We start from the raw sequence: 10,797 nt of genomic DNA on the forward strand, positions 1-10,797 counted from the left end.
TTTGAAAGCCAAGAAATCCGAGGAAAAGAGGGAAAACTCAAACGAACAATTGCTTGACGCCGAATTGCGGCAATTCAATTGCCGCTAATTTGAAAGTGAAAGTAAAATGCGCACGGCACTTTTACAAGCCATTTGAAAGCGAAGAAAAGAGGGAAACTCAAACAAACTAACACCCCACCCAACGGTGATACCGGTATTACCGGTGTTGTGACACGTCGATTAACCGGTGGGAAAATGTCCTCACCGTCACAACCCTACCTGGGTGTTATAATGGACAGCGATTTTAAATTGGATAAACAAATTAATTCAGTAATTAAATCTAGTTTTTTTCAGTTGAGGCAATTATAAAAAGTCAAGTCTTTTTTGTCTTTTAATGATTTTGAAAGGGTCATACATGCTTTTATCTCGACCCGTCTTGCCTATTGTAATGGCCTCTATGTAGGTATCAATCAGGCCTCCCTCAAATGTTTACAGATGGTACAAAATGCTGCTGCTCGTCTCTTAACAGGGACGCGCAAGCGCGAACAAATTACACCCATACTGGCTTCTCTTCATTGGCTTCCTGTTCGTTTTAGAATTGATTTTAAGGTTTTAGTTTTAGTTTATAAGTCATTAAATGGACTGGCACCAAGTTACCCAAGTTACCAAGTTACTAATACAGCCGCATGATCCATCGAGAGCACTTAGGTCTGCTGACCGTTTACTCTTGGTTGTACCTCAAACAAGGCTGAAAAGCAGGGGTGACCGGGCTTTTGCTGTCGCAGCCCCAAAGCTTTGGAATAACTTGCCTTTATATGTTAGGCAGGCCCAAACACTTGCTGTTTTTAAATCCAGTCTTAAAACTTATTTTTATACTCTGGCATTTAACTCCGTATGAGAGCTGTTTTATGTATTTTGTTAGTGTTAATATCTGTTATTTTTGCTGTGTTTAAATGTTTTTTATTTTGATTATGCTTGTTTACTTTGGTGAACAATTGTTGTTTTAAAAAAGTGCTCTATAAATAAACTTTGATTTGATTTGATTTGAAAGCGACTTACAAATGAGGACAATAGAAGCAATCAAAACTAACAACAGAGCAACAATATGTAAGTGCAAATGACAAGTCTTGGTTAGCCTAACGCAGTACACGTAGCAAGGTATTTTTTTTTTAGATGTATATAAAAAATAATAATAAATATTACTAATTATTATTATTATTAATTAGTTTTGCAAAAATGATTAAGACCTAGCAGAAATGCAGGTCTCTGGGTTCAAGAAATGGTTGCTTTATCTGTAACGTAGTTCAAATTGTTTTGTTGAGGTGGGGTGACTGTTCTGCAATGCTGCTGATCATGACTTGAATTGGTTATGACACCAGTTTTGCCAACTTATTTTCGGGTAAAGTTGCTAAAGGCAGCTCGATTTGTTGCTAAAAGTTGCTAAATGACCTTGTGACATCATTGGGTGATGTCATTATGTAACCATGATGCAAAACTGCGTAATTGCGTAGAATACACATTGAGATTACTCAAATCGCAGAAAAAAAAATACTATGTGAAATATGTTCATTTAGATTTGTTCATAAAAAAAAACATTTAATATATATTATTTGTAAAAGTAATATAAATTTTTTTTATGACATTTTATTTTTAAATACAACATTGAATTATTGAACAGTTACACATTGAACAAGTACATTTTATGTATTTTCTAAATAACTAGTAAAACTACACATTATGAAAAATTATAGGTTTAAGCAGTGTAATGCTATTTAGTAGCTACACTCTAAGAAAAGTCCATAAAAAGAGGGCACAGTACTGTGTTAATATGAAGGAATTTTCCTTATTTCCTTATTTTTCGTCAGTGTTTTACCTGTATTTTAAATTACACATTGCATTTTAATAGATAGATAAGAGAGTTTTTTTTTTCTTACAGTGTACCTCACTGATTAACAATTATAGGTACAAAGGTGTATCATAAATAAACAATTATTATTGAACAAGTGCAACTAACAACTGGATTTACATGTGTTGTGTGTACTGCTAGGAACCTCTCTCCAATTCTCTACTGGCTGATGTGCTGCTTGGCTGGCTAGCTGTTCAATAGTTTCTTCTTTTTGTGTGGTTAAGAGGAAAAATGCATGACTTTTTTATCATTTGCGTCACTTTTCAAAAGCCAGATACATTTTAAAAATAGCCAAATTTGTTGCTGGGTGCTTTTTGAAAAAGTTGCTAGGTTAGTCTGAAAAGTTGCTAAATCTAGCAACAAAATTGCTAAGTTGGCCACACTGTATGACACCAGCCACACTGTATGACACCAGCCTCAGAATATTCCACTGAATTAGTGGCCACACCCACTTACCTAAACCCCACCCTCAAACTCAAATATGCAGATATTCACTTCTGCACTTCTGATTGGCTAAAAAAGGTTCCCTTTGAAAAGAAAACTTGTGCTGCGTCCCCGAGACACAATTTATAAAAAATGTTTTCCTAAATTTAAATCTTATTTAATTATAATTTCATTCAATATTTTGCCACCATCAGGCTTCTTTTATTCAAGTCTGTTATATTTAAAATGACATACTGTGATGTTCCTCTTTGTAACTGCTCTTTTGTTGTATTACATCCTGGTACAGATACTACTGTATATCCCACTATAATCCACTTAAACCACACTACATCCATGTGATTTGTATGTTAGTGCCCCAGGGAACCCAACAAACGGAGGCATCAGATTTGTCAAATCCAGTGAATTGCTGGATCCTGCTCCAGGAAGCAGTGATATTGATTCTTTTCCATGCTGTATTAAAAGCATTGTGTCTTGAACACATCTTAATGTAACCAGCACTTCCTGCTACTGGTTTATTCATTTGAATCCCATTTGATCAATAATGCACCTCTTCCTGTCTGTCAAACGTGGTTAATGTGTTTTAGTGACACGCAAAGTAACCTCTACCTATGTTAAACGCCCCAAGCTGGTGAGGCATGGCAGTGTCTTCAGTTTTGATAAATGCTTCAAATTACCTGTGTGCTCATAAGCAGATGTTGAAAAGCGTTGTCTTGTATGTATTAGCTGTGAAGTACTACCAAACAGGCTGATGTGAACTCCATTGCATGAAATTAAACTAGCCTGCAGCAGTGAAATGGCCAAGTGATGTGTCTTAAATGCAGACCACTACAATAATACACTGATATATTATTCTCAATGTAATGAAGCAATAAATGGGGTCTCGTTTTAAATGATAAAATATATACTTCCTCTCAACTCATATTATTATTATTATTATATTCCATGTTTTAGAATAATGGTAGCATCATCAAAATTATAAAGTAAGATGAATTCTAATCATGTAGTGAGCAAAAATGGTAAAATTACTACACGACTCACAAATCATAATAGTGTAATATTGTATCTCTTTTATTTTAGCATTTAAATTTATTATATATATATTGTAGAAAAAATAAAAATAATGCCTAAATTTAATATCTGCATTTTAACCTTTTATTTTGGAAAGCTAAAATCTAAAATAAAACACAGATAAAATATTCTGATTTGTGTAAAATGAATACATTTTAATCATATGAGCATAAACCTTCCGATCAGTTCTGTCAAACATGTTAAAACAATGCTAAAATAAAAGACAGCTCATAGATAGATAGATAGATAGATAGATAGACATTAACAGGTTTGTCAAATTTGCCTTTTGCGGGCAACAGAAAACAGATGGTTTTGGTAGCTATAGAAGTTTGGGGAAACCAGAATCTGAAATGTTATTCCAAGAATGAATAGAAGGAAAAGAGACATTTCTTTGAGGGCAGTATTTCTTTCATCCACCAGATCCTGACAAGCGATCTGTCTTATGTGGAAAATGCTGCTTTGCGTTTACGGTAAACTCTGGGCATATTTTTAACACACATGTATTTTTAGCTTGTGTGTTTTTCAAAGGGTTTCAGTTCATGGTCAGTGGCTGTTTGCAATGCGGTGCCAATGTAATGACATCTTTTATAGGCATTTTTTCCTGTTGAAATAGAACGCTTGGCCGTCTGTTGACTTCCTGTTTCTGCTTACAAGCAGTGGTGCGAACACGGAGATCAGGAAGAAGGAAATGTTCCTCCTTAGGGACGGGGAATGTTCTGTGATTTTACTCTTTATCCTGTCCCACCTGCTTATGTAGCACTTCCATACAGGCAAACATAGAAACAAACAGAGAGCAGCTGGACAAGGAAGCCAGTCTCTTATTCATACATTCAGTTGAATTGAGTTTCATTATGCTGTGAGGACAAAGTCAACAATACACACTCTTGTTAACTAAATCTTCCATTTCACTGTAAATTGCTTACAATGCTTATTTATGCATTTTCAATGACCTTTGACCTGGTTTAATGAATATTCATGCTCACTCTTCATGAATATTCATTAAAAAATCATGCATTCTATCTTAACGCTTGAATAAATCAAAGAGCTACACTGATTTTTTACCATGGGAAAATAACTGTACTGCATGATCTCAAGTGGCTTATATCCTCTATAAAATTCCTGCATTTGCAATATGATAATATACAGTGAAGTTCACTTTGATTTTTAACATTTTCTACATATTTATTATGATGTAGTGGCCATTTATTTCTGAATGACTTAGGGTTACACAAAATAATGGCACTATATCAATTATCAATTGATTGATTGAGATTTTTTAAAATAATTTATTATTATTGGTCTGTATTGGACATTTAATAGTGCATGCTTATTTTCTCATTTTTTTTCATTCACTTAAATCATACAAAAATTTATAACAGTGTTAATAACAATGCAAATCTTAAAATGAACACCCATTGTTTTTGTTTTGATCTCTTAAAGCATTTAAACAATTTTTTTGTTCTTGTGGTTTATTTGTAATTAATTTACACAAATGTGTACACTAAATACTAATGCATTTTAAATCATTTTATTGTTTTTTTATTTATTTTTAACGGTTTATCTGCCTTATCAGTATCGTCCAGAATTTTATTCTCAGTGTATATCTATTAATTTACATAAATTTATATACTAAACAATAATACATTTTATAGAATTTTTTATTTATTTTAATTTTTTTTGGTAAAATGTAATTTTATTAGGTTATCTGCCATAACGTGACAGTTATTATTGGCTTATCAGTATCGGCCAGAATTTAATATCAGTGCATCCCTATTAATTTACACAAATGTATATACTAAATACTACTTAATTTTAGTGAATATTATCATTTTATTATTTTATTATATTATTTTTGAACATTTTAATTTTATTGGTTATCTGCCATAACATGACAGTAATTATTGGCTTATCAATATAAGCCAGAATTTTAGTATTCGTGCATACCTACTTTATGCAAATGTATATACTAAAATTCTTTTGTGAATTTTATCGTTTTTTTTATTTTTATTTTTTTTATCAGTTATCTGCCATATCATGCCACATCTATGGGTCTAATGTCTAAAATCTATACTATTTTTTCATTGAAAATCGCCAATATAATTGCTCAGAATATTAATACCACACCTTTCCTCAACAAAATGACAGCCGCTCATACCATGACTTATAATGAACAAGTCTCATCCAATCAGATTTTAGAGCCCAAACTATCAGTTTTATATAATGTGATTTATAGTGAACAGCCTGAGGGAAGCCATCATGGTTAATGGTGTTATCCACATAAGCCACATTGCTGTACAACTACAAGGATATCAGTGTCTATCTTTCCATCTCCGCCCCACTCCTTACTGCGGTTTGAAAGTTGATCGGCCGGCCCGGTGCGGAGCTGGAGCGCAGGAGAATGAGCATGCTGCTATTTTTAGACACCTTGGCAGGTGGACAGAAGCGGAGCACGTCTATATATAGAGCTGAAGAGAGCTGGAGAGCATGCCAGAGTGGGCTACGCTGGGACTGAATGTCATGGAGATGCCCTGAGCGACGGCCTCTGACTCCGCCCCGGATCCGCGCCACTTCCTGTGTTTCAGTCACTGTGCTGAAGCGCTTCTGTTCTGGTGTCTGTCACTGCGTCTAGCACTGATGGGTTGTGGGAGGCCGATTGGGCAGACGGTGTGTGAATTATTGAGCAGATGGGGAGTTTCTGCAAGGAAAATGTCATGGCTTCATATCACATTTCACCTTGCTCATAAACCTTGGCTTTATACACGTGTTACTGCTCTGGCGGTCACACTGCTTTATCATTCATTTATAATTTGCTTCACAGCAGAGGACTGTGGGAAAGAACTAGACAAATACATGTTATTATCATTGTATTTGTGGTGTAACAGTCTTAAGCAGGGTTTAGAAGTGTTTTTAAATAACTCTTATCACAGCTTAAATTAGAAAAAAATAGAGGAAAAGCATTCTTTAGATTATTCTTCACACTAAGAAAAAATGGTTCTCTTCACTGAAAGGTTCTTTGGAGAACCAAAAATGGTTAATCTATGGCATTTCTGTGAAACCCTCTTTTTGAAACCTTTATTTGTAAGAGTGTACTGGCAAAAAATGTGTAAGAAAGAGTGTGACTTTATAGATAAATATGTATTTTTTTATGTCATGTTGTATTGTGCACTGAGTGAACCAAGGCAATAATCAAACGTGCTTTCATAGAATGTCTCTGTCTTTGATTTTTAGTTAATAGTAGTTTCATTTTTGTATTTATTAGTTGTATTTAGTGTAGAATTTTGTCACCTTATTTGAAATATTTGTTTTTGTGCCAGATAAATACTGCAAATTATTTATATTATATTATAGTATATTTTGTCAAAATACATTCTATTATATAATTTTATTTTGATAAATATACCCCTTTTTTAAAGGGTAGTTTGGCTACATTTCCACTTTAATGTATGAACAACTTGGAGCTTGGGAAGTTAATAGCTTCCCCATCACTGTACAATAATGTATATAAATGCAATATTTACCATAAACATGAAAGGAATATTTGCTTGCAGAGTTCCGCACAGCATTCTGCAAGTTTCCTCAAAATTTAAATGCATGTCAGTCACAAACTTCTACATTACACTTGCCTTTTTTCAGTGGTTACATATTTCAAGTGATTTGATAATGCTATCAGCTAGCAATAGGACTGTAGTACTCTCAGATTGGTATAACACATTTTACCACATTTAAATCCAACCATGTATGGGCATATAACATATTAAAAAAAGGAATTCCCTTGTATAAGCAGCTCTGACAGAAGATGGAGCATTGGGAACTTTTGGATTGGGAATGTTTTGAATTTAGATTAAGATTTATATGGATTTATCAGGGATTAATATTGCTTTAATGACATGTTAACACACACAGAGAGATTATCATGCCATGCTGAACATATACGGTGTGTGAGGGGCTGATAGTCCGTTCTGAAGGATGATGTCTAATTCCCAGTCCTGTAATCTCAGAATTTAAGAGAGAGGTGTCAAGAGCCGAGATGCTTAAGTCATATCCGTTTAACGTGACCGCTGGGGTCCAGTGTGGGAACAGGGGAAGAACGAGTCCTAGCAGCGCTTGTTCTATTTGTGATAAGATGGCTGTCGCTCCAGTGGTTACACTGATGGGTTTTGTCCACATGCAGACATGTGCAGGCGCTAGATAACAACAGCACTGCTCGAGTCAACCTGTCCAGTTCTTTCGGCTGAATACCTGCGGGGTGGAAAGGAGAAGGAAGTTGAGGAAGCCTAACATGCTACAAAGAAGCTTTACAATCTTACATGGAGGCCAGACAGAAGACTCTCAGCCAATCATAAGATTCTAGTATGGCGTTTATGTTTTAGAATTAAGGACTGAAATACAAATTTTTAGTTGATACAATCTTTTTTCCCCCCAGTTTTTTATTTTATCTTTTAGTAATTTTATGGATTTTATGAAATGCATTACCAATACTTTTTATATTATTTATTTTATTTTTAACATTATATTTGATGTAGATTTATATATATATATATATATATATTTGTATATAAAAAATATACATCACAAAATTAATTAATACTTTCATTCAGCAAGGGGACATTAAATTGATCAAAAGTGACAGTAAAGACTGTCTATTATAAAGTTTATAATATTACAAAAGATTTCTATTCAAATAAAAGCTCTTTATTGCACTTTTTATTCATCAAAGACTCTTCAAAAAAGTATAACTCTTTAAAAAAAATAAGCAGAACACTTTTCATTGTTGATAAGAAGCATTATTAATAATTGAATAGCAAATCAGCATATTAGAATGATTTCTGAAGAATCATGTGACACTGAAGACTGGAGTAATGATGCTGAAAATTCAGCTTTGCATCACAGGAATAAATTATTTTTAAATTATATTAAAATAGAAAATGTCTACTAAGTGAAATATTGTAGTAATATTTCACTTAGTTATTACTGTTTTTCGGCATTTGTGATCAAATAAATGCAGCCTTAGTGAGCATAAGAGACTTCTTTCTAAAAATATTTTTAAAAATATTTAATTATTCAAAACTTTAGACCAATTGTGTGTGTGTGTGTGTGTGTGTGTGTGTGTATATGTATATGTATATATTTGTATTTTATTTTTATTTATTTATTTATTGAATTGTTATATAACCAATAAAACTACCAATAGTCTATATTATTTTGACTGTTTAATTTGAATTGGAAAAATATGCTTTTCTATTACCTGCTATTACCTTGCTTTTTTATTATTATTATTATTAATAATAATTTATTTGTGACAGTATATCTTTCACTATTCACTGTTGTAAACTCTAAGAATCCTATGTTTTTTCTGGGAAGAATGTGTGGTAAGAAGCATTTATCTCTGAAGCATTTTGGCATGAAAGTAGCCATCCTCTGACAGCGGCACATAAGTGTGCGTATTTACAGACCAGCAAAATCACTCGGACTCCTGCTGACATGCACGCTCTCACAGTAATTACCCTCAGAATGCATTTAGCATGCATGCATACACACACAAAACCACATGTTACAGACAGTACGTAGTAATAAGCGTGCACACAGATGCACTGCAAACCCTTTAATAACGCTCCCACAAGCTGTCTGTTCCTCTACATCTTGTCATGTGAACTTACAGTACTTTCACTTTCATTCACTTTCTCTCTCTCTCTCTCTCTGTGGCTCTGTTCCATAACCTAGTGAATTGCCTACATACTGTAGGCAGCATTGTGAGGCTTCATACACATGCTCATGCTGAGAAGACTGTTCCAAAATGTCTGCAGCTTAATTATAATGCTTTCTAGGATAGCTTCGTTTGGATCATTCTAATGTATCCTTCACAGAGAAGGCAATCCCACAATGTGTTGCAACAAGTGATCCATCCAAAAAGACTTCATTCAGTACCAAATATTATTAATAAAAATGGTTTAATATCATTTAAAAAATGATCTTTGACCTAACATTTGTGAGTGCATGTATTTTTATGAATATAATGTCATGCTTTTTGCAATATGCTAATGTTTAAAAACTCAACTCTAACGCTATTTGTATGCGTGCATACACAATCACAAATGTGGTTTTATTTTAGTTAGCATGCTGCTTTAATCCTGATACACAATGTCCAATTTTGCCATGATTTTTGTCCAATTTTGTAAATAAAATAGGATTTTTTTTTTGTCATAGTGTAGAATCAGCTGTTTTTCATTCTTTAATGTGACAAGTTCACCAATGCCCAATTAACTGCCTTTGCGATGAACCTTAGCCTCCAACAAAGTTAGCCATTGTTGGTGTGACTGAAGTAGTTTTATGAGAGAAAGTGATACTGCATTGTCTATGTTGATACTAACTTATCTGCAGTGTTATTTTAGTATTATTTATTGACTTATAGTATTTATTATTTGCTACTATAGTATTTTTATTTTATATTTTCGGTTTTTAGTGATTTTGTTAGGTGTTTTTATCATTTTTAATTTTTATTATTATATATATATATATATATATATATACTATATATATACACATACATACATACATATATATATATGCTGTATTTTAATTAACAAATTATAGTTAACAATAACAACATTGTTAGTCTGTATGAAAGTTCCCTTGACCTTATGATCATACTATTATAATTTTCTCTGAAGAATGAGCCTTTAACTCTTCTCTTGTTTCTTTTCCAGGCAAAATATTGCCAAGATTATTGCAAGATGTTTGTGCGAGCCAACTTTAGTGAGGATGTGAATCTGACACGATTGAGAATGTGACAGGAAGAGCCCAGTCAGGACATCAATCTTGAACAAAATCCTAAAACATCCATAGTATATTGTACAGTCTGTCATAAGACCGCTGATGTTGCTCAGTCTGCTCTCAGATCTCACTTGGGTCATATCGTGCAATCTGACAAGCAACAGTCATAAAGGACAGAAAAAAAAATCACACTGTGTACAGTGCACTTTAGAAGGCATCTCACTGGGCCTTGAAAGCGAGCCTTTATCTCTCTTTCTTTCACTTTCACTCTGACATCCTCTATAAATATTGACCTGCCCAGTGGGTTCAGACCAAAATGTCTATCCTCTCGTTCTCCTGTACACGCACTGCTGAGGTTTCAAGCACCGTGGAAGACCTGATCCAATCAGCTCCTCTGTAATGACTGAGAAAACCCCATGCTGGGTGGATTAGCTAGAGTTCCTGATGGATTATGGAGGCTGATTGAATTGTGAATAAGGCGGGAGATGGGGGAGGGGTTGTGCTGATGGGGGGGAAGGGTACGGTTAGCTGATCTGGCACAGTGGCCGGGTTTCTTCTCTGATTGCTTCAATTAGCTGATTGAGCCGCTGTCTCTGCAAATGGCTTTGGTGGGGTTGCCGTGGAAACGA

This window comes from Sinocyclocheilus rhinocerous, unplaced genomic scaffold (assembly GCF_001515625.1).
Source record: "Sinocyclocheilus rhinocerous isolate Xijiao unplaced genomic scaffold, SAMN03320098_v1.1 scaffold99, whole genome shotgun sequence".
In the NCBI taxonomy this organism is placed as follows: domain Eukaryota; kingdom Metazoa; phylum Chordata; class Actinopteri; order Cypriniformes; family Cyprinidae; genus Sinocyclocheilus; species Sinocyclocheilus rhinocerous.